Genomic DNA, 26,746 nt, shown 5'->3' on the forward strand with positions numbered 1-26,746 from the left:
CCATCTGTGGGATGCCTTGTCTCTCACAATCCCTCGAAAGTGTCCCTCCTCCTCACAGCTGTAGCACACCCTTGGCTGCTCACAGCTCCGCTGGAAATGCCCCTCTTTCCCACAGTTAAGGCACACGCTACCCGCCACTCCTCCACTCCCAGCCCATTGTACGGGCTGCCCCCTGGAGGGGGTACTTTCCCTATCCTTCCCTTCAAACGGGGAGTCCCTACTCCCCTGGGCCCCTTGGGTTTCTCTGTCTTCAACCTGGCCACCACTTCCTGTATCGCTGAGGATCGCTCCCGGTGGCCCGAGCCTCTTTTCCTCTCTCTTCCTCCCACACCTCTCTAATCAGCTGCCCAAATGATGGAGGGGGGCCATTCCTATAAGTCTGCCAGATACTCCATGCCACCTTGTCCTCCTCCAGGGAACCACTAAATATCTGACTCATCCTCACTCTAGCCACATCATCCGCCTTCAGTACCCCCCAGTGCCGCAACCCAGTAAGCATTCCCTTTATCCGAAATATGTACTCGGAGAGCTTTTCCCCTCTCCATTGCTCCATGTGTTGAAACTCTGCTAAAAGCAGCCAGGGATCCCCTGACAACCAAAACGCTCCCTCCAAAACTTCTATACACTCCTCCACTGAAGCCCCAGGCTTTTCAGCTTCCAACTCTCGGACTGCTATGGCTGCCGAACCCCTCAAATTTCCCACCAATTGCTGTCTCTTCTCCTCATTCGAGCCTGGCCTCTCCTCTAACATCAGGGACGTATGCTCGATCCAGGTCTCATAGTCAACCTCCTCGTCCGGAATAGGCGTGGCTCCAGAGAACACCCCCAGCTTCAGCCGTGGTCTTTCGGCCACTCCCACCAGAGAGTTAAGGGCGGCTGCCAGCTCCGAGGGCTCCACCCTACCCGGGGGTGGGCGGGGGGGGGGGGCCTGGCCAAGCATTCCCACTCCAACCCTGCTTTACTGGTGATGGGCACCTCCTCTGGGGTCAACTGTCAACTCTAGCTGCTCCTCCGGTGTCTCCTCACCCTTGTCTTCCAAGAGGGTGTGGAGTCCCCACGGCACCGCCTACCCTGGACACTGACCGTCGCTGGCAATTCCAATATCCTGACATCAGCACTCGTGCGAACCAACACCCGACTTCTTTCCATCTCTTTACTGCACCTCCGTGCTACCAGTTCTATCGACCCCATACATTTGACCAAATTCAATCCCTGCACTAACGCACCATCAGAAACCCGAAAATCCACCACACTCACCATACTCGCAATGCACCGGTACATCTTCTAAATCGCACCAGCTTACGATCTTATCTCTGTCCATCTCCGCACTATTGGGCATGCGCGATTCACACAGCTACTGAAAATTCAATCCCCGACACAAGCACCCCACAAATGTAATGCTTACATGACAGGCTGATGTATATCTAAGGGAAAATTCCAGCCACCCACCAAACCCTGCCTCCTGTATACATGTATGTTGTGGAGTACACACTACTGCAACATCACACACACAATATCAAGCTCACACCAGGTACGGTTACAGAATACACTTTACAAATCTTAGTAGAACTAAGTAATTAATAACAATACTGTAGCGGTGTGCTACACGCAGCGCTAAAATTACGACACGGAGTCAGCAACTGCAGTCGAAGGAAAAAACGTTATTCGAAATCCTCAGCCTCACTTTTAAGCCTCCCTCAACCTGCCCCCTGTGGCGCAGAGGCTCCAAAGCTCTGTGCTCGCAAACCCCCGTAGGCTATCTAATTGTGAGCCAGTTCGGATGTGCCAGGAAAAGGGTCGCCACATAACACCCCCCCCAGAACCGGCGATACACCCCCCAATGTCCACAGTCTGGGCCAGAACCTGCTTGGGAGGTCGGCCTCTGCCGAGGTGCCGGAAACTCGGCCGGTTGCGCCAGGTCCACATGGGCCGGTTTGAGGCGGTCCACCGTGAAAACCTCCTCTTTCCCCCCAACGTCCAGCACGAACGTGGACCCGTTGTTCCGGAGCACCATAAACGGCCCCTCGTATGGCCGCTGCAGCAGTGGCTGATGCCCGCCCCTTCGTACAAACACAAACTTACAGTTCTGCAGGTCTTTGGGTACACAGGTCAGGTTCCGCCCGTGCTGTGAAGTGGGTATGGGGGCCAGGTTACCGAGCTTCTCGCGTAGTCTGCCCAGGACTGTTGCGGGATCTTCCTCTTGCCCCCATGGGGCTGGTAGGAACTCCCCAGGGATGACCAGGGGCACGCCGTATACCAACTCGGCCGACGAGGCATGCAGGTCGTCCTTGGGCACTGTGCGGATGCCGAGTAGGACCCAGGGAAGCTCATCCGCCCAGTTGGCTCCTCGCAGGCGGGCCATGAGGGCCAACTTCAGGTGACGGTGGAAACGCTCCACTAGCCCGTTCAACTGTGGGTGGTAGGCAGTTGTGTGGTGCAGCTGAGTCCCCAAAAGGCTGGCCATAGCTGACCACAGGCTGGAGGTGAACTGGGCACCTCTGTCGGAGGTAATGTGGGCCGGCACACCAAAGCGAGATATCCAGGTGGTGATCAGGGCTCGGGCGCAAGATTCGGAGGTGGTGTCAGTGAGCGGAACCGCCTCTGGCCATCTTGTGAACCGGTCCACGATAGTCAGGAGGTGCTGCGCTCCACGCAACACTGGCAGGGGGCCCACGATATCCACATGAATGTGGTCGAAACGCCGGTGGGCGGGATGGAACTGCTGCGGTGGGGCTTTGGTGTGCCGCTGCACCTTGGCCGTCTGGCAGTGCATGCACGTTTTGGCCCATTCACTGACCTGTTTGCGGAGTCCGTGCCAAACGAACCTGCTGGAAACCATCCGGACAGTTGTCCAGATGGAGGGATGCGCCAAGTTATGAATGGAGTCGAAAACGCGGCGCCGCCAGGCTGTCGGGACGACGGGACGGGGCTAGCCGGTGGCGACGTCACAGAGTAGGGTCCTCTCACCCGGGCCTACGGGGAGGTCCTGGAGCTGCAAACCGGAGACTGCGGTTCTGTAACTCGGAATCTCCTCATCCGCCTGCTGCGCCTCTGCCAGTGCCTCAAAGTCTACCCCTTGGGAAAGGGCATGAACGGTAGGGCGAGAGAGCGCATCCGCCACGACATTGTCCTTACCCGAGACGTGCCAGACATCCGTCGTGTATTCAGAGATGTAGGACAGGTGGCGTTGCTGGCGGGACGACCAGAGGTCGGACGCTTTCGTAAATGCAAAGGTAAGCGGTTTGTGGTCCGTGAATGCGGTGAAGGGCCGACCTTCTAGGAAATACCTGAAATGCCGGATTGCCAGGTAGAGCGCCAACAGTTCCCGGTCGAAAGCACTGTACTTGAGCTCGGGTGGCCGCAAGTGTTTGCTGAAAAACGCCAGGGGTTGCCAGTGACCTGCGATGAGTTGCTCCAGCACCCCACCGACTGCTGTGTTAGATGCGTCCACTGTGAGGGCGGTAGGGGCGTCCATTCTGGGATGTACTAGCATTGCGGCGTTCGCCAAAGCTTTCTTCGTTTGAACGAAAGCGGCGGCGGACTCCTCGTCCCAGGTAATGTCCTTGCTCGGACCTGACATCAGGGCGAACAGGGGGCGCATGATCCGGGCAGCTGAAGGGAGGAAGCGGTGGTAGAAATTGACCATACCTATGAATTCCTGAAGGCCTTTGATCGTGGTGGGTCTGGGGAAGTGGCGGACCGCATCTACCTTAGCGGGCAGAGGGGTTGCCCCGTCTTTAGTAATCCTGTGGCCCAGGAAGTCAATGGTATCGAGTCTGAACTGGCATTTGGCGGGGTTGATTGTAAGACCGTACTCACTCAGTCGGGCGCAGAGTTGACGGAGTTGGGACAGATGCTCCTGACGACTGCTGCTGGCTATGAGGATGTCGTCCAAATAGATGAACGCGAAGTCCAGGTCCCGTCCCACCACGTCCATTAACTGCTGGAACGTCTGTGCGGCATTCTTCAGGCCGAACGGTATGCGGAGGAACTCGAAAAGGCCAAACGGGGTGATGAGAGCCGTTTTGGGGACATCATCAGGATGCATCGGGATTTGATGGTACCCTCGGACGAGGTCTACCTTGGAGAAGATCCGTGCGCCGTGCAGGTTTGCTGCAAAGTCCTGAATGTGCGGCACAGGGTAGCAGTCCGGTGTGGTAGCTTCGTTCAGCCTGCGGTAGTCGCCGCACGGTCTCCAGCCTCCCGTCGCTTTGGGCACCATGTGCAGGGGGGAGGCCCGTGGGCTGTCGGACCGCCGGATGATCCCCAATTCCTCCATCCTCTGGAACTCCTCCTTCGCCAGTCGGGGCTTGTCCGGGGGAAGCCACCGAGCGCGGGCATGGGGGGGGGTCCCTGGGTCGGGATGTGGTGCTGTACGCCGTGTCGGGGCATGGCCGCTGTGAACTGCAGTGCCAGAACCGATGGGAAATCCGCCAGGACCCTGGTGAAGTTGTTGTCGGACAGCGTGATGGAGCCGAGGTGAGGGGCTGGCAACTGGGCTGTACCCAGAGAGAACGTCTGAAAGGTCTCGGCGTGTACCAGTCTCTTCCTGGGCAGGTCGACCAGTAGGCTGTGAGCCCACAAAAAATCCGCACCCAGAAGCGGTTGGGCTAAGGCGGCCAGTGTAAAGTCCCACGTGAACTGGCTGGAGCTGAACTGTAGCTGCACCTGACCATAGGTCCTTACTGTGCTGCCGTTCACGGCCCTCAGGGGGGGACCTGGTGCCCTGCTGTGGGTGTCGTAACTCGTCGGAGGTAAAACGCTGATCTCGGCACCAGTATCGACCAAAACCTGGCGTCCCGACCGTCTATCCCACACATACAGGAGGCTATCCCGATGGCCAGCCACCGTAGCCATCAGCGGCAGCCATCAGTGGCGTTTCCCAGGAACTTGCAGGGCGGGCGACAACAGCGAGCTTCTGCGCCCCACCACTGGTGGTAGAAGCACCAGTGTTCGTGGGCCGGGGGTTGGCGGGCTCTGCGGCCGGGCCTGGACTGGTTTGCTGCTGGGAGCGTGGCTGGGAGATCTGTGCGATGGACGCCCCGCTCACCTTTTTGGCGTTCCACAGCAAGTCCGCCCGGGCTGCCACCTTCCAGGGGTCACTGAAATCCGCATCGGACAGCAGCAGGCGTATGTCCTCATGCAGCTGCTCCAGGAATGCCTGCTCAAACATGAGGCAGGGTGTGTGTCCGTCGGCTAGAGACAACATCTCATTCATTAAAGCCGATGGAGGTCTGTCGCTCAAGCCATCCAGGTGCAGTAAACGGGCAGCCCGCTCGCGCCGTGAGAGTCCAAAAGTCCTGAGGAGCAGGGCTTTGAATTCCGTGAACTTGCCGTCTGCCGGGGGCGACTGTACGAACTCCGCGACCTGGGCCGCTGTGTCCTGGTCGAGGGAGCTCACCACGTAGTAGTAGCAGGTGTCTTCTGAGGTGATCTGGCGAACGTGGAATTGGGCTTCGGCTTGCTGGAACCATAGGTTCGGTCGCTGTGTCCAGAAACCCGGCAGTTTCAACGAAACCGCATGAACAGAGGCGGCGTCGCTCATTTCTGGTCCAAAAATCATTTGGACCGTTGGGGTCACCAATTGTAGCGGTGTGCTACACGCAGCGCTAAAATTACGACACGGAGTCGGTAACTACAGTCGAAGGAAAAAACTTTATTCGAAATCCTCAGCCTCGCTTTTAAGCCTCCCTCAATCTGTGGTTTTTATTGTAATATTGCATATTTTGCACACCTGATCACGACTTTTGACTTCTGATCATGACTGTGTAATCTAATTCAACATTTCCACATCTTCAGCCATTCCAATTTTATACCTTACATCACCAGTATTCGGTATTTTTTTTCTCTTTTCTTATGATTTTTTGGCTTTCATTCATCTGTTGTCATGGTCGCTCCAGATACACATACATTAAACTCAATGTTGACACCAGCAACATTTGTGTCATCTCGTGCTCTCCACCCACCTTTGGATCTTTCACTTTGGTCAAGCTTACTTCATTTCTTTTCCATTCTAGATGAAATTTTGGCATTTTGAAACATTCTCTGCTCCTCTCCCTATGAGCGCTGCTTGACAAACAGAACATTTTCTAAAACAGCATGCACAGAATGCTGGAGAAACTCAGCAGTTCAGGCAGCACTGTAGAAGTTAATAGACTGTCAACATTTCAGGCCAAGACCCTTCTTCAGGAGTGAGAATGAAGGTGGAAGTTGTCAGAATAAAAGGGTGGGGGAGGGGAAGAAGGCTAGAAGGTGATAGGTGAAGACAGGCGGATGGGAAAGATCAAGGGCTGGAGAATAAGGAATCTTCTAGGAGAGGAGAGTGGCCCACAGGAGCAAAGGAAGTGGAAGGAGGAGGGGAAACAGGGCAAGAACAAGGTGAGCTAGAAGAGTTATGATGTAAGAGTGGGGATTTCATATTCCGAGCAGGTACAGGACTTTCCTTTTAATTGACCGCTATCTGACTGTAGAGGACTGCAGCAGTTATTTCTCCTCTGAAAGAAATTTAATTTATAACAAAATATAAAGTCTTATTCACAATTAGAAATGAAAACAGAAGGATTGAAATGCTTCTCAGGTCAGACAGCATCTGTGGATGGAGACAAATTTCATCCACCTGAAACATTAACTGGCCTACTCAGTTCCTCCTGCATTTTGTGTGTGTTCCTGAAGAACTCCAGCATCCGCAGAATCTCATGTTCATAATTGTCACTTCAGATTCAATTTTGCCTGCTGTGCATTTCTAGCATTTACTGATTTTATTTGTTTCATACTTTCAACATTAAAGGTACTTGTACATTAAAGGAAAAACAATAAATATATGATAGATGAGTCTCGTACTCTGTCTCTAGAAATATCCAAGGGGACTTGATATTTATAAGTACTCAATGTCTAAATATATAACTACTTGTTTTCTGGTTGGAGTTGCAGAGAACCTGTGGCCCACAGGCCAAGGAGGCACCGATTGTACATTCAGAAGTTTCCAAGCATGTACAGTCTGTGACTCCTTGACTTCAGCTGCCAGTTGTTCTTTAGTGTGGAAATCAGCCAAGTGTTGAAAGTCTTACTCAAAATTTTTCTCAGCCAGTGAAGCAGAAGCTATGGCAATAGGCCAAATGTGTTTTGTGGCAACCCCTGGCATGACTCACTGAATAACTCTCAAACTTTGATATTCTATTTACCAGGACCAATGCATGAGATCTCTAAGGGAGAAGGAGTAACATAACAACACAGAGAAGTGATGATTGCTTAGACTCTTTTGCAGGCTGCTCAATGCCAATATATATTTGATGTTGGGGTAGGCACTTGCAAAAGCAACATCAAAGGGGCTGTGTTCAATGGATGACATCTCTGCCCATGCCCAGTTGGACCCACTCCATAAGACCATAAGACATAGAAGCAGAATTAGGCCATTTGGCAAATTGAGTCTGCACTGCCATTTCATCATGTCTGATCCAATTTTCCTCTCAGCCCCAATCACCTGCCTTCCCCTTGTATCCTTTCATTCCCTGACCAATCAAGAATCTATCAAACTCTGCCTTAAATATACATTAAAACTTGGCCTCCACAGCTGCCTATGGCAAAGAATTTTACATATTCACCACTCTCTAGCTGACAAAATTCCTCCTCACCTCCGTTCTAAAAGGATACCCCTCTATTCTGAAGCTGTGTCCTCTGGTCTTAGACTCTCCCACCACAGGAAACATCTTCTCCACATCCATTCTATCAAGTTCTTTCACTATTCAATAGGTTTCAATTAGGTCACCCTAATTCTTCTGAATTTTTGTAAATACAGGCCCAGAGCAATCAAACATTCTTCATATGACAAGCTATTCAATCTTGGAATCATTTTCCTGAACCTCCTTTTAATGGTCTCCAGTTTCAGCACATCCTTTCTAAAATAAGGAGCCCAAAACTGCACACAATACTCCAAAATGAGGCCTCAATGGTACTTTATCAGTTTCAACATTTCATCCTTGCTTTTGCATTCTAGTCCTCTTGAGATGAATCCTAACATTGTATTTGCCTTCCTCACCATTAACTCAACCTGAAAATTAGCCTTTAGGGAATCTTGCACAAAGACTCCCAAGTCCCTTTGAGCCTTAGCTTTTTGTTTTTTCTCTCCATTTAGAAAATAGTCAATCCGTTCATTTCTTCTACCAAAGTGCATTATCTTACACTTCATGGCACTGTATTGCATTTGCCACTTTTTTGCCCTTTCTCCTAGTCTGTCTAAATCCTTCTGTAGCCTCTCTACTTCCTCAAAACTACTTACCCCTCCACTTATCTTCATATCATCTGCAAACTTTGCAAAAAAGCCATCAAATCCATCATTCACATATAATGTTAAAAATTTTGGACGCATCACAGGCCCCTGTGACCACTAGTCACCAGCAATCATCTTGCATGCCAGGTAAATGAAATATTCCACACACAAAATGCTGGAAGAACTCAGCAGGTCAGACAGCAACCATGGAAATGAACAAAGAGTCAACATTTCGGGCCCAAGGTCAAACCCTTGATCTCGGCCAGAAACATTGATTGTTTGCTCATTTCCATGGATACTGCCTATTCTGCTGTTTTCTTCCACATTGTGTATGTTGCATTGCATTTCCAGTATCTGCTGTATTTCTTGTGTGAAAGAAATGTGCCATTATTTAGGAACTTCTGGTCATGTCCTGAAAGTGGAACTGCATGTTGTAAAAAAAAGTGTCCATCACTGCTCTGAGCAGAAATAGTTAAATGAAAAGAAAAAGGTCATTCATTAACTCTAATCTGCAGAATATCATATTTTAGACTGATGAAAGATCAGTAAAGCATTGACTATTTTCTCACCACAGATTCTCCAATAAACTGCTGTATTTCATGTCACCAGTACCTGAAGTTTTAAACTGTGATTTCCAAAAGGTTCACCAGGCCTTTCTCTTTCCATATGCAGGTGACCTTCTGTGTGGTTCTAGCATTTATAGGTTACAAACACTGACTTCTGCACAGCCCAAACATAGGAATATGCATTTGGGAGACTGCCAGTGTGGATGTGTCTGCTGCTGCAGGCATCTGCCACCACATAGAGACTCTGTAGGTGGCTGCAATTCCAATTTGAGAACTGTTCAGTTTATGAACAGTTCAGAGGAGCAGAAACCCAGGGACAACCTCTGTTCCTTTCCCTAATGAATGTGGTGTCAACTTATTTTCTCTTAATAATTCCAAATCCTTCCAACTGAAGTTTTAAACACAGAAACCTACAGCACAATACAGGCCCTTCGGCCCACAAAGTTGTGCCGAACATGTCCCTACCTTAGAAATTACGTTTATCTATGACCCTCTATTTTCCTAAGCTCCATGTACCTATCTAAAAGTCTCTTAAAAGACCCTAACGTATCCACCTCCACCACCGCTGCCGGCTGCCCACTCCACGCACTCACCACTCTCTGAGTAAAAAAACTTACCCCTGACATCTCCTCCTTACCTACTCCCCAGCACCTTAAACCTGTGTCTTCTTTTTAAAGGGGAAGTTTAGGTAATAATTTTGACTAGTTACTTTATTTCAATGTATTATTTTTGGTTTGAAATAATTAACATCAGTTTTATCAGTCTCATCCTCCATCACTCCAAGGAGAAAAGGCCAAGTTCACTCAACCTATTCTCATAAGGCATGCTCCCCAATCCAGGCAATATTCTTGTAAATCTCTTCTGCACCCTTTTTATGGCTTCCACATCCTTACTGTAGTGAGACGACCAGAACTGAGCACAGTACTCCAAGTGGGGTCTGACCAGGGTCCTATAAAGCTGCAACATTACCTCTTGGCTCCTAAGTTCAAATCCACGATTGATAAAGGCCAATACACCATATGACTTCTTAATCACAGAATCAACCTGCGCAGCTGCTTTGAGCATCCTATGGACTCGGACCCCAAGATTCCTCTGATCTTCCACACTGCCAAGAGTCTTACCATTAATACTATATTCTGCCATCATATTTGACCTAGCAAAATGAACCACATCACACTTATCTGGGTTGAATTCCATCTGCCACTTCTCTCCCAGCCATACGTCCTATCAATGTAGCTCTGTAACCTCCTACACCCTTCCACACTATCCACAACACCTCCAACCTTTGTGTCATCAGCAAACTTACTATCCTATCTCTCCACTTCCTCATCCAAGTCATTTATAAAAATCAAGAAGAGTAAGGGTCCCAGAACAGATCCCTGAGGCACACCACTTGTGACCGACCTCCATGCCGAATATGACTCGAATACAACCATTCTTTGTCTTCTGTGGGCAAGCCAGTTCTGGACCCACAAAGCAATGTCCTATTGGATCCCATGCCTCCTTACTTTCTCAATAAGCCTTGTATGGGGCACCTTAACAAATGCCTTACTGAAATCCATATACACTACATCTACTGCTCTTTTTTCATCAATGTGTTTAGTCACATCCTCAAAAAATTCAATCAGGCTCGTAAGGCACGATCTGCCCTTGACAAAGCCATGTTGACTGTTCCTATTCATATTATACCTCTCCAAATGTTTATAAATCCTGCCTCTCAGAATCTTCTCCATCAACTTACCAACAACTGAGTTAAGACCCACTGGACTATAATTTCCTGGGCTATCTCTACTCCCTTTCTTAAATAAAGGAACAACATCTGCAATGTTCCAATCCTCCGTAACCTCTCCCGTCCCCATTGATAATGCAAAGATTATTGCCAGAGACTCAGCAATCTCCTCCCTTGCCTCCCATAGTAGCCTAGGGTACATCTCATCCAGTTCTGGCGACTTATCCAACTTGATGCTTTCCAAAAGCTCCAGCACATCCTCTTTCTTAATATCTACATGCTCAAGCTTTTCAGTCTGCTGCAAGTCATCACTACAATCACCAAGATTCTTTTCCATATTGAATACTGAAGTAAAGTATTCATTAAGTACCTCTGCTATTTCCTCCTGTTCCATACACTCTTTCCCACTATCACACTTGATAGGTCCTATTGCTTCACATTCTATCTTCTTGCTTTGTTATCATAACATTACCACAGCAGTGAAAAAGGTATTCAAGCCACCAAGCCTATGTTGAAAAGCATTATATTTGCCATGTCGGATATATTATTTTCTGCTATGAGCCCTCCCTTTTTTTTAATTGTTTATTAGAGATACAGTACAGTAACAGCCCCTGTTCAATTACACCCAAGTAACCAATTAACCTACTAACTCCACGTCTCCAGAATGAGGGAGGAATGCCGAGCACCTTGAGGAAATGCACAAGGTCACAAGGAGAGTGTACAAATTCCTTGCAGACAATGGCGGGACTCAAACCAAGCAAACACAATCCCTTGGTCATGGCAGTGAGAAAGTTGTCTTTTTTTTCATCACTTTTGGCAAACAGTTTGTGAAATAAATCCCAGATGGGGATTGTGGGCTAAAGGTGTTGTTTTCTGTGCTATACAACTCTATAGCTCTATAAGAGCTAGAAGAGTCAAGGTTTCTACCAGTGTGAATTGTTGCTCAACACAGTGATAGATTGTTATTATGTGTTCTTCCATTTGTGTGGCCAGCCACTCAACACATCCCATCACAACTGAAGATCCTTGACTGGTGCTTCATTAATCAATGGAACAAAAGGAATTTCTGAAGACTTCATAACATGTGGAGTAGAGCTGAATTCCCCAAATAATCAGCAAAATCTGCTGGAAACTCAATCCATTTAAAAGGAAACATGAATTGTCTAAGTATGTACAAGGTTTAGAGGCCAAGGGTTTGAGAAGTGAACATTTGTTGTTTAGAAAAATAACCCTAGACACTGCTTACTTTATCTGAAAGGAAAGAAGGCAGTGATAGCAGGCACTGAAGGAGATCCTGAAAAAGTGTTGACAACTAGCTTATTCTCTCTACAGAGGCCTTCAGCGGGTTGTAGTTCTCTGATGGTCTTCAATAGAGAGCTCTCTTGCTATTTGTAGCCTATATCTTACTGACTTTAAATAACTCTGCTGTTTCCTGTGACATAGACAGGGAAGTGTGAAATAATATCTGAACAAATATAGCTAGGAACCACTTGTTGTGTTAATAAATGCCTCTGAAATACAATATTCTCTTATTTTGAATGTTACCTTTGTTGTTTTTGATCTTAAAGTTTCATTTCTGACTTCTGTCTCAATATTCTAAATTATTGCTCTTAAACTTCAATCAAATGTTGATTTGTGATAAATCCTTCCAGCTATAAGTTCAATATTTCATATTATTTGAGCGGAAAATTCTACAAAAGGTTGTGGATTCAGCCCAGTACATCAAACCCTCCCAACCACTGAGCACATCTGCATGAAATGTTGCTATAGGAAAACAGCATCAGTCATCAAAGATCCTCACCACCCAGGCCACGCTCTTTTCTCATTGCTGGCATCATGTAGAAGGTACAGGTGCCTCAGGACCTGCACCACCAGGTTCAAGAACAGTTACTACCCCTAAAATATCAGGCTCTTGAATTAAAGGGGATAGCTACACTCATTTAAGGAATCTGTTATATTGTTGGATGTAATATTGATATTTCATGCTCATTATTTATTGCTAGTTATTTATACATAAATATATATTAAAACCTCCAACAGACATGTTATGATTCAGAAGAAAACAATTACTCATGTGTTCTGTTGTTTTGTAATCCCTCAGGAGAAGGAATAATTTCTTCCACTCTGGCATTCTGAGGCCAGTGTGGGAACTGAACATTCTTTCACCTGTGGAAAAGGATATACATAACAGTTGAGCAGACAGCCAGCATCATAGAAACATAGATCAATATAGCATGTATACAGACCCTTCAGCCTAATCAATCCATGCCAACCACTGCTAGTCCCAAGTTCCTGCATATCTTTCTATGTACCTATATACCCTCTCCTCCATGTACCTATCCAAGCATCCCTTAATTGATACTGTTGTACCAGCCTCAACTACTTCCAGTAGCTGGTTATTCCATATACTCACCTTACTCTGTGTGAAAAAGTTGCCCCTTAAGTCCCTTTTACATCTTTCCCTTCTCATCTTAAACATACGTCTCCTAGTTCTGGACCATTAATATCCGTCATATCTATGCCTCTCATATTTTTAAACAATTCTGTAAGGTTACCCCTCATTTTCCTACATTCCGAGGAATTAAGATACTAAACAACCGCTCAGGTCCTCTTGTGCTGTCCTCATAAATTTTTTCTGCACCATTTCCAGTTTAACCATGTATTTCCCCTAGCAGGGAGACCAAAACTCGTACACAGTACTTCACTGATCACCTATGCAACTGCAACAGAACGTCCCAACTCCTAGACTTAGTTCTCTAGCCGATGAATACCAGCATGCTCACTTCTGTTCTAAATGCTTATTGCTTACTTTTATTGTTTGCCACAATTTTCTTTTCTCTTTCTCTGCACGTTGGTGTTTGTCAGTCTTTGTTATGGGTACTTGTGAGTTTCTTGCTTTGTGACTGCCTGTAAGGAGACAAATCTCCAGGATGTATAATGTACACATAATTTGATAATATATTTACTTTGTTGAATATCTTTATCATCACCTTGTTAATACGTAATGCTACTTTCAATGAGAATTCACTTATGCATGCAACCTCTATAGCTAGCCCAAAACCAAGCACAACCTCACTAATTACCTGTTCAACTGCAATATAATGTCCCAGAAGTCCTAGACTCAGTACTCTGCCAGCATACAGAACGTTTATCGCCTGCGAAAGGAGCTGGTTAGTTTAGTTTACTTCTTGTAAAGCAGAGGATTTTTTGGAGATAGCATGGATGTTACTTCTAATGCTTTGAGACTGCTGTAGGGAGTCTATCATACAATCTCGGTCATGTGGTATACAGTTACAAATCTGTTGTAGAAGATCATTGATAAAATACAGGCACATAAAAAAATAAAATACAGTAGATACAGAAAATCTAGAATAAAAATTGCTTTGAGAAAATAATGCTGCAATAGAATCATATGTGTAATGCCTTCTGACACACTGACAATGCAAATCTATTTTGACTGGCAATTGCAGTTGGCACAGTCCTAAACTTAGACCTGTTCATTTTTACTGCATTTGCACTGTAAAATATTTGGCAAATGATCAAAAGGAGTTTTATTGTCTGTAAATGCTACTATGGATTGTGCTTTAAAGCAGTTTCCTGATCAATCAAACACTTCCTTTGTTTTAGAAAAGTTGGAGGTTGTTCCTCTTATACATGCCTGTCATAATTGTGCTGTGCTTTCCAGAAAATAAATTGCACATTTACAACTGAATAATTGACCTGAACCTTGGCAACAGCGCTTTTGACTGAAATGTATCTGAGATGTATACTGTGATAAGATGGCCTACGTAGTTTCAGTTCAATGAAGAACACTATTTACGTGCTCATGTGAGACCTCAATTGCTTTCTTTTTAGGATTTCATGTGGCATAATAGCAGATTCATTTGGAGGCAACTATCTCTTGAAATGAAGCTGCTTGGTTCTGAGTGAGCCAAAATGCATTGAGAAATTATAGACTGCTGGAAAATCCTCCATGTTTTTGTATGCTTTAACAAATAGATTCGAGCAACTAAAGGCTAATTTGAGACTAATAGAGCACAGTGTTTTCATTATTCATATTTATTTCTCTTTAATCTTTCAACAAGACTGCAGAACAGAACAAGTCTTCAGTCAAGCATTTCCAGCAGCATCTCTGATTTTTCATGTATACTGTATACAGCATGTAAATTCTCTTTCAAGAGTATTGCCATTTTAAATGTTGTCATCTTACATGTGTGCATTTGCGAGTAACAAATATATTATTTTTGTCATCTGCTGATGAATTTTAAGCATCATGGGCTATAGTTCTATTGTGTTAGTGATTCATTTTGAAGCAATGCTTGAGTAATTCAAAGTTCAAAATCATTTTCAGAGAAAATATGGCAATTAGCTTGTTTCATGCTTATTGAAAATTTTGATCAAGTATGTCTTGCAGATCGATCACAGTGCATATGGGGGGCATCAATCTTTTTTTTCAATCCCTCTGCAACTATACAATATATATATTTTGTAATTAACACATTCTGTGTGACACATAAAGTAAGATAGATCTTAATAGCAGAAGGTAGTTGGACTGTATTATTATAATAGAGGACCTGGAGAGAATAAACACGATATATTATGGGCAGTTTTAGTCTCCTACCTAAGAAAGGAGATATTTGTCATAGAATGAATGCAACTAAGACTGACTCCTGAGATGGTGGGAACATCATACAAGCAGAGATTTGAGCCTACTGGAGATTAGAAGACTAAATGAGGAGATCACATTAAAATGCACAAATGTTTAACAGGATTTACCAAGCTGGATGTAACAAGGCTATTTCCGAAGCTGGGGTGGGGGGTGGTCATGGAGGAGAGTTCTAGAAACAAAAATTATAGTCTCAGAAAACAGGATAATTTATTTCAGGCTGAATCCAGGATAAATATCTTCATTTGAGGTGGGTGATGGGGCGGAAGGGGGCAGTGGTGAACCTTTGGAATTCTCTACCAGAGAAAGCTGTAGAACCAAACCATTGAATATACTTAAGAAGGATGGAATGGATTTCTAGGCATAAAAGGTGTTCAGAGGTGCAGACATGGTATTAAGATAGAGAATCTGATATGATTGTGTTGACTTGCAGAGTAGACTTTAAGGGAAAATGGCTTATCTCTGCTGATGTTTTCCTACATTTCCAAGTTTCTTTTACTAGTTGATTTCAAACAATACTTTTAATTTATCACAGACATATCTTCTGAGAGGAAAATTTGCCTTATTTGATAGTTGCTTTATTTCATTAATGTTTTATTTTATTTAAGCAAAGACTGAAGAAAATACATCCAAAGATACTTTTACTCGAAGAAAATTAAAAGTCTGCCTACACCAACCAAAACACTTGAAAATAAGTGTCTCAATTAAAGGACATTGTCATCTCTTGATTAGTCATTGCTTTTGCTGAACTGCTACTTTTATGAAGGAAAACAAGGTAAGAGGAAAATTTTGTGAAGAAGAGGTGATTTTCTACATTTTAATATTAGCATATGATATCATGAATGTGCTATTTCAGGCAGCCCTTGTAAAATCCCAATTCTTGGAATTTTATTTGTGTAAACTGTCTGAAACTAAATTTGAATGTTCAAATGTTAATACAGAAAAATTAAGTATTGCTGATGACACAAGAGAAAAAGACTCATGTTGAGTTGCAAATAATCAGAACTTAGATATTTATTTATTTATTTGTTTATTTATTCCACTCTACTGTTACATCCTACCTTAGTTTTCCAATTATTTACAAAAAGTTAATTGATTCGTACATTAATTGCTCTTTAAGTTCACTGAGGAAAGTTATGTATCACAATAAAGAGTGTAAGAATACTTCAAATAATTTGTTAAAGTTTGCATAATGTGAAAAGGAACTAGTTAAGCACTTTAATGCAAAAAAAGGAATAAATTAAGCTCTTTGATGTCATCACTGCACTTGATAATGTATTATGAATTATTTTAATAATATCAAATGTGAATGTTCTACATTTTTACATTTATTTTTCTGATTCTTTATTTCTCTCTTAACTAAATTATTTCTCTCTCCTCTGTTTTTCTCTCTCACACATAAAGATGATACAACGATGAGATGTCCTACTGAGAGGAAGTGAAAGAGCTCAAGGTCTGATGCCAGGCAAATAACCTCTTCCTCAGTGTCAATAAGACAAAGGAGGTGGTTATCAAATTCAGGAAAACCAGCAGCAGTCATACCCATCTTCACAGCGGTAGCACAGCAGTAGAAACAGTGAGCAGTTTCAGACTCCTGGGAGTGCACATCTCACACGATTTCCAGAACACATCCTGCGCAGGCAAGAAAGCTCACTGGCACCCCTACTTTCTGAGGAAGCTGAAGAGAGCAATACTCACAACCTTCTACAAATGCACAGTGGTGAGCACCCTAAACCGCTGTATCACTGTATGTTATGGAAATTGCACTGCAGTGCATTGGAAGACTCCGTAATGAGTAGTGAAAATTGCCCAATGCATCACCATCACCAGCACCAGCCTACCAACGATCAAGGATATTTATACCGAAAGGTGCCAGATAAAGGCCAGCAATATCGTGAAGGATCCCACCCACCCTGCTCATGGGCTGTTTGTCCCAGTCCCATAAGGAAAAAGGCTATGCAACATCCATACCAGGACCACTAGACTCAAAAAGAGTTATTTCCCCAAGGCTGATCAACACCTCTACCCTGTTACCCACCGCACCAAACCCCACCACCACTACATACATATTACCGAGCATCACTTTCTATACGTACAATCAGTCTATGTATATAACAGTTACTTCCATATTGTGCTTAATAGAACTACTTTTATATTTATATTTATTGTACTGTTTTTTAATTTCTGTTCTGTATGGCTACTGTGTTTTTTTAATGCTGCATCAGATCCAGAGTAATAATCATTTTGTTCTCCTTTACATTTGTGTCTTCTCTTCTTCGGCTGTCCATCGACTTCAATGTTGACTGAGGCCTGGGCAAGGTTGTATGGAAGACCAGCAGTTACCCATGCTGCAAGTCTCCCCTCTCCACGCCACCGATGCTGTCCAAGGGAAGGGCGCTAGGCCGATGCAGCTTGGCACCAGTATCATCACAGAGCAATGTGTGGTTAAATGCCTTCCTCAAGGACACACATGCTGCCTCAGCTGAGGCTCAAACTAGCGACCTTCAGATCACCAGACCAACACCTTAGCCACTTGACCATGCGCCAACACTCGTGTAATGTAATATGACAATAAACTATCTTGAATCAGGGTCACAGATGGCTGAAAGTATGCTCCCAAGCATGGATCATACTTGTAGTCTTCTGATTTGTCAGATGGCTTTTTCATAGTTTCTAAATTTATCTGACGGTATCATTTGAATGCAGATTAAAGCTTAAAAGCTGCTATATTTACTTAAAAACATAAAACTGATATTAATTATTTCAAACCAAAAATAATACATTGAAATAAAGTAACTAGTCAAAATTATTACCTAAACTTCCCCTTTAAATTAATGTCAGTAACCTCATTCAAATACACGTAGCTCTGCATTTGAACTCCAGTGTGTTCCTATCTCCCACACAACGCATCTATCTGGTAGTTCTTTAGTAACTCAATGGCTAATGATTAGCACATTACTGCCCAAGGAAAAGTACCTTGATCTGCATCAAACATTCCAGTACACACAACTGAATGTATTCCTTTCTAATCAGCAGAACATTTTTGTGACCCAAAGAATAAAAGCCATACTAATTAAGTGTAACTAAACCCAGAAATTCAATTTTTATCTATATAATTACCTTTCGATTGCATTCTTGTTTAAGAAATTCCTCACTCTTTTCTGCCATCAGTGCCTGCTTAAAGCAGGCGAGTAATTTTATCCATGAAAATTACACTCCACAAAACCATGGGAACAGAGCAAGAAGCACTTACAGAGAAAAATTCCAAAACAAAGCAGATTGTGGGAGACAGATATCTGAACCAAGGATTTCAACAGAAGCAGTAACAAATCAAAGAATGTCAACAGCCTAGTTATCTTCAGTGCTCTTTTCTTAATCTATGCACAGGCTTTCCATTTGTTTAAGCAAGAATTTTGTTTGATTGTAAATCCTAAAAATCTATGACTTCTTCCAAGCTTTGGCTAATGCAAAACAAAGGCACGTCTAAATTTTCCTAACAAGATTGTTAACTCTTGCCAGCAACAAATCCAGATGAAAATGGTGTTACTATATTTAGCAGATTTTCTGGAGTTTGATTTGCTGATGAAGACAATTTTAATAGTTTGGATAATAAATGCTACCACATCAAGACAAAGGCAAAATAAGTAACTATATTTAAGAAGTTAAGTAATTATAAAATGACAGAGTAGGTGACTCAGAAAATAAAATTTCCAATCCCTCTTTGTAAGTGACATTTTGAGCACTAACTTGTGTATTGAACTCAAATGGTTAATATGAAATCCAACCATTAAATGAGAAAACTGTTATGCCAACATTAAACTTAAACAAACACTCCTTTTTATATTACCTTGATATCGTAATGTTCTTTCCTTCCCTGTAACCATTTATTGTGTTTTTTGATTGATTTATTTGATAATTATCCCAGATGATCTCAGACTGATACACAAACAAACTCCTGTCCAGAGTAAACACAGGGAAAACAAACAATCACTTGTTTGAGTCAAATATTAATTAACTCTTAAATAATATAGCGCCAGCGAAGAATTAACACTTCCAGCAAACAATTCCAAACTAACACTTGAACAGGGATCTGGATTATGTTACATTTAATCAAAAGTTTACATTGACAATTTTCCCATCATGTGATGCCACAGTCTTTTATGTACATTGAGTTTTGGGGAGGTACAAGTATTTATTTGGATTGAATGACAATTTAATGCTGCTGCATTTAGTGTTCCAACTTAAAAAAGGATCTGGAGAATGAAATCAGAAGATTTTCATAGTGCTTGATTAGAGGATTCAGAATGTCTTATATGTTTTTTATAGAATTCATTAGAAATTCAGCTATGTAATGTAAGGATCCTATGTTAACTAAGGACCTTATGCAATGTACAATAGTTTAAGCATATTAAAAAAGTCATTGCCGTGCAGGCTGGCAAAATATATCCCGGTACCCCATGCATATGGCATATGTTTCTGCTCATTTTAATGAAGAAGGCCTGGGATTTACTATATTCATGAACACATTGTGCACATTGTGTGCATAGGAAATCTGATCACTCACAAAACTGGCTCAGATTACTGCATTCCACCACTTCCATGAAAGTTTTCAAATGCCTCATCCAGTGACTTCCTCACATGTAAAAAAATATGGTGGCCAGACACATGAATATTACATTTCTAATATTAAAATAAACAGATGACGAGATCAGTGTTTTTACATAACTTAACATTCCCAACTCCAATACAAAGAAATCCCTATATGTGTTTGAGTAGGTATGCAGAGAGGTTGGGTGAAAGCAGTTTGTCATGAAAAGTTATACAGGATGAGTGACAGTAAATTGGAGCTCATTTCGTACACCACCATGTTTTCTGTTCTGTTGATTTCAATGTAAAATTTTATTGGTGAGGTTCAGTTTAGCTTGTTTTGCACATGCCAGCGAGGTAAATTTTGCTCTCTCTTTTAGGCAGCAGTAGGATGAGTGTGAAGAAAAAGCTGCTGCTTCTTTATATATGGAATAAGAAGCATAAGCTGAGGCATTTGTGTTTCCACCATGTGGAATCCATTTACTGTACAGCATTAAGGCTCAACTATACAGAATTTTCAACTGAAATTCAATATTCCCAAGGTCAGTGAGGGGAGATGAATTCACTTTTTCTTCATGGGGTGAATAAAATTGAATCCATCTTATATAGCACAGTGCTGACATGTCACTGCTGCAGAAAAACAACAAGAGGCACCACGTCTGCTACGTACATCTCTCACCACAATGGTAATCATGATGATTAAGTTAAAGTCACTACAACTGAAAGGTTTAATTAACACTCGGATCAAGTTTTCCTCGTCTTTACTTTGGGGAAAAGGAAGGAATTCCTCGAGGAGTTTCGAGTAGGAGGGAGCTGCAGTCTTCATCATTTTTAGCACTAATGGATACACCTGCCCAATGTCCAGCTTGGCAGCTCCTCGTAGCTCTCAGAATGTTGCTATGGCAATGCTGTCAGGAGAGGGAAGGGAAAAAAAAACAAGGTTAAGGTAGAATGATGCTGTTTCAAAAAATAACACGCACATATAGATTGGTGTCAGCACATCCCCAATGCTCCTGGGTCTGAGGGTACGAGTGTAATTCAGCCCTTTACAGCTGTGCTAGAGTTTAAGTGGTCTGCAGCGTTGTGCCTCTTGTTTCAGAAAACTCTCCATCACGTTCAGTAGTCCCAATGGCCTGCAGACTAATTACCACGTAGCAAAAATTGCACTTGCCTCCACCATAGAGGAGAGATTTGAAGGTCAGAGTTTTCTATTTACTTTGTGGACTATCAGTGTAGTAGCAACACAGTTACAATTATATTTTGTATTAATGTAATGAAAGAAAAAGCTGTCTGATGGCTTGGCATTCAATTGCCTGAAATAGCTGTCGTACTTGTCTGCCAGTCACCAGAACCAACAGGCCTCGATTTTTCCATCTCTTTTTTTTACTTCTTTCTGTATTTGTTTCTGCACAGTGGGTGGCGATCGTCTTATGGATCTTTGCCACTAAAGTATAAACATGACTATTTGATAATGGAGAGAAGGCAGCAAAACTACTTAATTCCAAAGACTTGTGCATGCATGATTTCCAAGCATCAGTCATTGGACTTCAGTTAAAGATCAAGGATCAACTTTATTGGCCATATAATGTATATTTACATGTATTAGAAATTTGCTGTGATGTGTTGGCATGGCACACATCAAAGACAACAAAATTCTACACTTATAAAGAATAAAGAATTATGTAAATATAAAGTAGGTGACACACAGGTGCAATGAAATGTGCATAAATACATAAATACTAGCATGTATTTTTCAAGTGGTTTAAAATGTTTACAGTGCAGTACAGTGACTGAAGTAATAGATGGAGGCAGTTGATGAGATTAACTGTTTGGGGGAAGATGCTTTTAAGATGGCATGATTTTTTTGTGTGTTTATAGCCCTATTACTCATTCCAGAAGGGAGTTTTTGGAAAAGGCAATTTCCTGCATTGTATGGTCTGCAATGTTTTTTCATGCCCGCTTCTTTGCCCGGGAGACATACAAGTCCTGCAGTGATGGTAGACTGCAGCCAATGAACTTTTTCTGCTGTTCTGAAGTTCACTGTAGATTTTTGTATATTGTGAGGGGATGCTGTACTAAACCAGTTAGTAATGGCTGAGGCGGGGATGCTTTCAATAATGACAATGTAGTATAGTACCAGTATGTTCTGGAAAAGTTGGAATTTTACCAGCTGCTGCAAGAAGTTCATCCTCTGTCGGGCCTTTTTGTTAACAGAGGAGATAAAATTTTCCACATGATATTTTGCAAAATAATCATGCACAGGAATCTGAATATTGATTTGAAAGATCTTTATTGTCATTATACATAGGTACAATAAAACTCTGTTTAGCTTCCTCTTAGGCAATTAAATTAAGCGGTAGATAAAAACAAGACAGTAATTTTAAAAAAGTATTAAGTAGAGAAGTAGCGGAAAATAAGTTGCAGCAGTTCCAGAATATCATAGTAATACACAAGGTGCTGTTAGTGCAAGTATTTGAATCCTTATGTGTGCTCACAGTTTCAGTCATTGTTCTGTGGGAGTGGTGTGATGGAGGCCACAGCTCTGGGGTAGAAGCTGTTCCTCTGTCTATTTGTTCTGGCTTTTAGTGTCCTGAGCCTTTTGCTGGACGGCTCAAACAGGGTCAAACAGGGAATGGCCGGGGTGTGTGGTGTCTCTGGTTATGCTGACTGCTTTCCTCCTGAGTCTGCTGGAATAGATGGTGTCCAGTCCTGGGAGCTCCATATTGAAATGGTGCTGACTGTAGATTTGTTGATGATGAGTGGGTGGAGAGGAAACACATTTCTCCTGAAGTTGATATGCATCTCCATGGTCTTGAGGGCATTCAGCTCCAAATTGTTGTGATTGTACCAAGCCACCAGCTTGTTTATGTCCGGTAGTACTTAGATTTGTTGCCTCTAGAGATTAATCCTATAATAGTGATGTTGTCTGCAAACTTTATCAATTAATCTGATAGATTGCTGGAGGCACAGTCTTCAGTGTGCAGAAAAAAATAGGACAAGGGAGAGAACACTGCTAAGGCACAAGAGTGTTGACTGAGTGGGATGTGGAGGTGGGCTTGCCTAGTCTCACATACTGCCTCCTGTCAGAAAGAAGGTCTGTGATCCACCTGCCGGTGGAACCTGGTACATTAAGTTTGAAGAATTTCTCTTGCAAAAGCTCAGAAATGATGGTATTGAATGCTGAACTGAAAGTGAAGGACTATCCTGACATGTACCGGGGGAGTCAAGGTGCTGCATAATGAAGTCCAGACTGACGTCCAATCCATCATCTTTATAGGGAAACTGCACTTGATCTAGAAAATTTTGAGTTATGGATTTAAGAAACGACATGAGCAACCTTTCAATAACAAAGAGTGCCAAACGTAGATGCCAGTGCCCACTGCAGTTATGATTACATGCAGCATCTCTGATGAACTCCTTTTGGTTAACGAGTTCTGCGCCAGTATTTTCAAACAGAGATCACTTCTACCTACTTTGAAAAGACACCAAATAAAATAGGAATCGATTGTTTGGAAGTTAAATTTGAGCTAATCCCAACCTGAAATTAATTATTTGTTTTCAGATGTCTTGTTTGGATGACCATCCTTGACTGGTTATATAAAATTATGTGTTCTGATTTTGAAGGTAGAGATGGAAAAATCCCGATGCTTGTAATGTTGCTGCTTCCTTCACTTTAGAACTGAAAAGAACACATAAAAATAGGAAAATTATTTTAAACAAAGCCTTCAATCAATTTACCTGAGATTATGAAAAGCCCAGTGGTTTAGACTCAGATTTGGTCAGTGAATTACATCACTGTTTTTGTTTGTAACCAATGCATCAAGGAAACCACAAGAGACAGCAAGGGTAGAAACTTGCATTTTATAGCTCCAGTACGAAAATGTACCACAGTGTTCCACGGATGTGTCCTCAAATGAAATTGGATGTCAATACAAAGAATAGTGATTTAAGCATTGATTAAGTACTAATCTCAGTGATCCAGGAAAGCTTTTTCACCTCTGTCATCAGATTTTGGAACAATCCTTGAACCCATGAATGCTGTCTTATTCCATTTTCTTGCATTATTTATTTATTTTGTAGCTTGTAATAATTTTATATCTTTGCACTGTACTACTGCCACAAAACAACAAAGTTTATGTAATATACATCAATGATAATACAGTGTGATTCTAATTCCAGATTCTGATCCTAAGGAAGAATACGGAGATGAAGAGATAAAGGGGATGTTTCAGCTAATTCCAGAGTGCAGAATCTTCACAAATAATCATTGACCCTTGGAGCTGGGAGAGGAGGCAGAGACACATTGTTTGAGCAATAGGGTTTTGAAGAAGGAGAGGATGCATGGCTAAAGACGGTTTCATGGTCTTAATGCCATGAAAAGAATAAACATGAGCAGAACGTTTTGAAACTGAACACACTAGTGGACAAATAGCCAGCACTGGTCAGAAGGACAGTACAGGAAAAAGTCAGCAATATTTTTGTCAAGGTGACCTTTATGCAGAATATTGGAATAAACTTGCAATGTCATTGAAATGAACATAGTAGCTCAAGACAGAGAGAGATGAGTTCATCTCATGGCTAAACAAGATTCCAATGTTTCTAACTGCCTCATGTGGAATTTGACCTATCTGTTGATAATGTAGTTAATGACAGTCTGTGGAGAGTTAAGTGGACATTACAGCCTAAGAGCAATCAATAAGGAGCTGACAACTGCTGCAATGAATGTCTAAAGGAATTTAAAGGAACTAATATATTGGTCACACCAGGGTAAATAATCGTAGTGGAAGAAAGTAGATAGTTCGCCAGTTACCTGAGTTTCAAAGGTGGCTGAAGAAACAAAAAGCAACTATTGTTTGATTTCAGCCGTAGTCTTGTTGCAAGTGATATAAAAGTGAAGTTGTAATAAAGAGAGCCCTATTAGTGATCAAGGTAATGAGATCATGACATTTGTTGTATGGTGATAAAGGAATGATGGAAAGATGGGGGCGGTATGGAACGGGCTTCAGTAGATCAAGGACAGATTATACAAAAGGTAGAGGCTCGAGGAGGATGAATGGTCATTAATTGAGAGAAAGAAGAACTGGATAACTGTTAAGAACTTTGAATGATAGAATTACTCAGAAATTAAAGAGAGAGAGTATAGATCATTGAGAAAATACTGTGAACGCAGGGCAGAAGTAGCATAATTAGGCCTGTGGAGTCCTCCTGTCATTCAATACTTCTATTTTTAGCCTTCATACACCTAATCAAATCGAGTTATTGATAATCAACCAAAGTAAAGTGATGGATACAAAGAATTCTTAGACAGCAATTATACTCCCTCCACCCCCAAGTAACATCAGAATGGGAAAAGTGTTTGATGAGGTTAATGACTAACAGGTATGCCAAGCAAAATTAGCACAAAAATGTATGGGAGTACTGGTTTATCTCATTATATTGGAAGCACACCAAAAGCACAACAGAAGACAAAGAGGGTGGCTCTGGAGTAAATCAAAAGATTTTAAGCCTGGCTCAACAGAAGGACAAAAAGAAGAGAGTGAAACAGCACACAATTAAAGGGATATGGGTAAGCAAGTTCTTCAAAATAGTTAGAAAAATAGAATTAATGAGAGACAAGAAAGGTAGGAATCAGAATAGAGTGTATCACAGATAAAAATACAGTATAAAGTGAAGGAAACAGGAATAGCGTGCGTGCAGGGAGAATGGCAATGAAATGGTTGTGTAAATAGAAAAAGAGGTAATTGTATTGCTCGTTGAGACTGGAAGAGATATAGGATCCTATGCTTAGTCTAGATGGTCTCTATTGAATAGATTAAAAGAAATGCGGTTCAGCAAGGTACAGAAATGCCAGCAACACCAGGAAAATATTAATGCTTGGTATTGTAAGGCCTGTGTATGCAGGATCCTCTCAGTCTACAGCCAGCTAACAGGAGTCAGCTGCCACTTGTTTCCAACTCATCACCTGTAGCCTATTTATACTCAGCTTTCATCCGCAGTTCTTGTTCATTCATATGAACCAGCCAGCCTGAACAGTTGCTGTAAGCCTTCAGTTACCTTGTTGCTTTCTAGTGTTAAGTACCTGTTCTCTCTTGTTTTGTGTCCCCTTGTGACTTGTTATTTTGCTGTTTATTATTAAAGTTATCACTCACTACTAAATCATCTTTGCTGATCTGCATTTTGGTCAAACTTCTTCTACATTTCCTGGTGGGATTGTTGAACCTGTGATTAACCTAGCAGAGTGCGACTAAAGGAAGTCATCTATTGACACGAGTCAGCAATCCAGCAGCAACAGGAAATTATTGGCCATCTGCTCACTGCTCTCAACCAAGTCTCTGTCTTGTTACAACAACCTTAGACCAGTCAACCTGCTCCCGCAGAGCCCCTGATTCTGGTGCCAGAATATTTCAATGGAACTCCAACCTGATGCTGCAACTCCCTGTCCGAGAGTGGCTTGTACTTCGAGCTCCAATCATCTCTGTATTCTACAGACTGAGCCAAGACTGTCTTCATTATCTCTCTCTTGACTGAATGAGCTCTGACATGGGTTGCCATTAACTGGGACAATGATACCACCATCTACAATAAATATGCAGATTACACCCCTGAGATCTGCTGGATTTTCAATCATCTGGGAAATGGAAGAGAGGCAGTGGACTGAATACTTTGCTTGTGTCAACACTCACGCTCAGTGCTAGATTACACCATAGAATTCAGGACCCTCTCGATGGAATGCACCTGGAGTGCAGAAGTAGATGTTGTCCCATTACCATCACAGCCTCTTAGAGCTCTTGAAAGATGAGCTAACTACCAAGGAGCTGCCCACTGACCTCGAAATTCTCATCAATTTGGCCCTCCGTGTTGACGAGCATCTTATGGAATGACCCAGATCTGCAATTCCATTCCCAGAACCTTTGCAGCCTGCAGAACCAACA

At 42.8% G+C, this 26,746-nt stretch overlaps 1 long non-coding RNA gene across 2 annotated transcripts in view; it reads left to right on the forward strand.

Annotated features, from left to right (window-relative positions):
• Positions 1 to 20,184, forward strand: part of LOC132391690 (uncharacterized) — a 34,119-nt gene extending 13,935 nt beyond the window's left edge. For both annotated transcript variants that reach the window (XR_009511312.1, XR_009511313.1), the window contains exons 2-3: positions 15,836 to 16,002; positions 16,632 to 20,184. This is a non-coding gene — a long non-coding RNA (uncharacterized LOC132391690). The remainder of the gene's footprint in view (positions 1 to 15,835; positions 16,003 to 16,631) is intronic.
• The last annotated feature ends 6,562 nt before the right edge of the window (positions 20,185 to 26,746 follow it).

This window comes from Hypanus sabinus, chromosome 3, assembly GCF_030144855.1.
Source record: "Hypanus sabinus isolate sHypSab1 chromosome 3, sHypSab1.hap1, whole genome shotgun sequence".
NCBI classification, from domain to species: Eukaryota; Metazoa; Chordata; class Chondrichthyes; order Myliobatiformes; family Dasyatidae; genus Hypanus; species Hypanus sabinus.